At 39.8% G+C, this 2,747-nt stretch overlaps 1 non-coding gene across 1 annotated transcript; it reads left to right on the plus strand.

Moving 5' to 3' along the window:
- The first annotated feature begins 2,203 nt into the window (after window positions 1–2,203).
- Window positions 2,204–2,310, plus strand: LOC127110036 (small nucleolar RNA R71). The gene has a single exon (XR_007797275.1). It is a non-coding gene; the product is annotated as a small nucleolar RNA R71 (small nucleolar RNA).
- Window positions 2,311–2,747: the final 437 nt, after the last annotated feature.

Genomic DNA, 2,747 nt, shown 5'->3' on the forward strand with positions numbered 1-2,747 from the left:
CTCCCTTTTTAGGTACTACATGCACAGGGCTCACCCACTTACTATCCGAGATCTGATAGATGATACCTGCCTCAAGTAACTTAAGAACTTATTTTTTAACAACACCACTCATTATAGGGTTTATTCTTCTCTGATGTTCCCTTGAGGGTTTTGAATCTTCTTCGAGCGAAATTCGATGCATGCATACGGATGGGCTTATATCTTTCAGGTCAGAGATATTATATCCTAAGGCTGAGGGATATCTTCGTAAAACATCTAAAAGTTGGTTCGTTTCCTCTTGGCTCAAGGTAGCACTGACTATAACTGGACGATTCATCTTTTCATCGAGGAACTCATATCTCAGGTTCTTAGGCAGTTCCTTAAGTTCTAAGGTTGGTTTCTTAGGGCATGGCATAGGATCTGGGGTAAGGGATAAACATTCGTAAAGGTTATCATCGATGTAGGGTTTCTTAAAGTCATCATCTTCCCTTATGAGAGTTGATGGTAACTTAATTATTTTTATAATTTCTTTTTGTTCTAATTCTCTAACACATTCATCAATGATATCTAAGGCATAACACGAGTCTCCCATCACAGGTGCCATAAGAAATTTCGAAAGTATAAATTCTATTTTCTCGTCACCTACCTCAAATGTCAACTTTCCTTTCTTGACATCTATTATGGCTCTTGCAGTCGATAAGAATGGTCTACCTAGAAGGATTGGTATATCATTGTCCTCCTTGATGTCCATGACAATAAAATCAGTAGGGATAAATTACTGACCTATCCTAACAGGAACATCTTCTAAAATGCCTATCGGATATTTAACAAATCTATCGGCTAACTGAAGTGACATCTTAGTGGGTTATAATTCTCCTAAGTTTAACCTCTCACAAACTGCTAAAGGCATTAGGCTCACACTAGCTCCTAAGTCCAGAAAAGCTTTTTCGATGACATGATTACCCAAAAGGCAAGGAATGGAGAAATTTTCAGGATCTTTATCTTTCTTCGCTAATTTATCCTCGGAAATAAAATTACATTCCAAAGGCTTCGAATCGTCAAGTCTACGTTTGTTGGTAAGGATGTCTTTGAGAAACTTTGCATAAGAAGGTATTTGGGTGATGGCTTTTATGAAAGGGATTTCTACATGAAGTTTTTCTATAACTTTAATAAATTTTTGATACTGTTTATTGATCTGGGTTTGTTTGAGTCTTTACGGATATGGTATAGGTGGTTTATACGGTGGGGGTGGTACGTAAGTTTTATCTTTAGGTTCTTCTCCTTTCTCTCGACCTTCCTGGTTTTCAGATTCCTCTGGTTCCTTTACTTTATCCGGGGGTTTGGTACATTCCTTAGAAGTTTCAGGTTCACTCAATCTAGCGTTTGGTGGCTCATCATAAGCGTTCCCACCTCGTAGGGTAATGGCATTGGCTTGTCCTCTCGGATTTTGTTGAGGTTGTCCAGGGAATTGTCCTCCAGGTGTAGTCTGAGGGGCTTGGTTTAAAGCTACCTGAGAGATCTGGGTTTCAAGCATCTTAGTATGGTAACTATTTGGTCAACCTTGGTTCCTAACTTAGTAATCAATTCGTTAACATGAATGTTTTGGTTCATGAACTCCTTGTTTTGTTGGGTTTGAGCGGTGATAAAATTTTCCATAATTTTCTCAAGGCTCGGCTTTGGTGGCACATGTTGCATAGGTTGATTTGATCTAGGGGCTTGATAACTAGGTCTCGGAGGTGCATTATTTTGAATAGGGTTATTGTTTTTATAGGAGAAGTTCGGGTGATTCCTCCATCCAGGGTTATAGGTATTCGAATATGGGTTCCCTTGGGTGTAGTTCACTTGCTCAGAGTGGGTTTCGTTTAATAGACTGCATTCTGCGGATTGGTGTCCTTTGGTTCCACATATCTCACAATCCGATGAAACTGCGGCTACAGTATTCGGGTTTATGCACATATGCTCGACCTTAAGAGCTAATGCGTCCATTTTAGCTTGCATCATGTCTATAGAGCTTAGTTCATGCACTCCTCCTTGGGCTTCCTTCTTCTCAACTGTCACTCGTTCGACTCCCCATGATTGATGGTTTTGAGCCATATCTTCGATGAGGGCACTAGCTTCAGGATAAGGTTTGTTCATCAGAGCACCGCCTGCGGCAGCGTCGATGGTCATCTTTGTGTTGTAATTAAGTCCATTATAGAAGGTTTGAATGATTAACCAATTTTCTAAACCATGATGTGGGCATGCTCGTAACAACTCTTTATATCTCTCCCAAGCTTCGAACAACGATTCTCCTTGGTTTTGGGTAAATCTAGTTATATGGTTTCGAAGAACGGCGGTCTTACTCGGGGGAAAATATCTAGCAAGAAAAACTCTTCTAAGGTTATCCCAAGTTGTAATGGAATTGGGTGGAAGGGAATCTAACCATGATAGGGCTTTATCTCTGAGGGAAAAAGGAAATAATCGTAAACGTATTGCCTCAGGAGAAGCTCCGTTGGTTTTAAAAGTGTCTGCTAATTGAATAAATATTTTTAAATGTTGGTTTGGGTTCTTTGTAGCGAGACCTGCGAATTGTCTCTGTTGCACTAGTTGCAACAGGGATGGTATAAGTTCAAAATTATTAGCTGGGATGGTTGGGTTTACTATACTAGAACTAGGTTCTTCATTAGATGGTTGAGCGAAATCCTTAAGAGGTCTTTGGTTTTGTTCTTCGGCCATAACTCTCTTAATTCTATGAAAGAATAAACGTGCGTGAGCGTAACGTTCAGATT

Source organism: Lathyrus oleraceus, chromosome 7, assembly GCF_024323335.1.
Source record: "Lathyrus oleraceus cultivar Zhongwan6 chromosome 7, CAAS_Psat_ZW6_1.0, whole genome shotgun sequence".
In the NCBI taxonomy this organism is placed as follows: domain Eukaryota; kingdom Viridiplantae; phylum Streptophyta; class Magnoliopsida; order Fabales; family Fabaceae; genus Lathyrus; species Lathyrus oleraceus.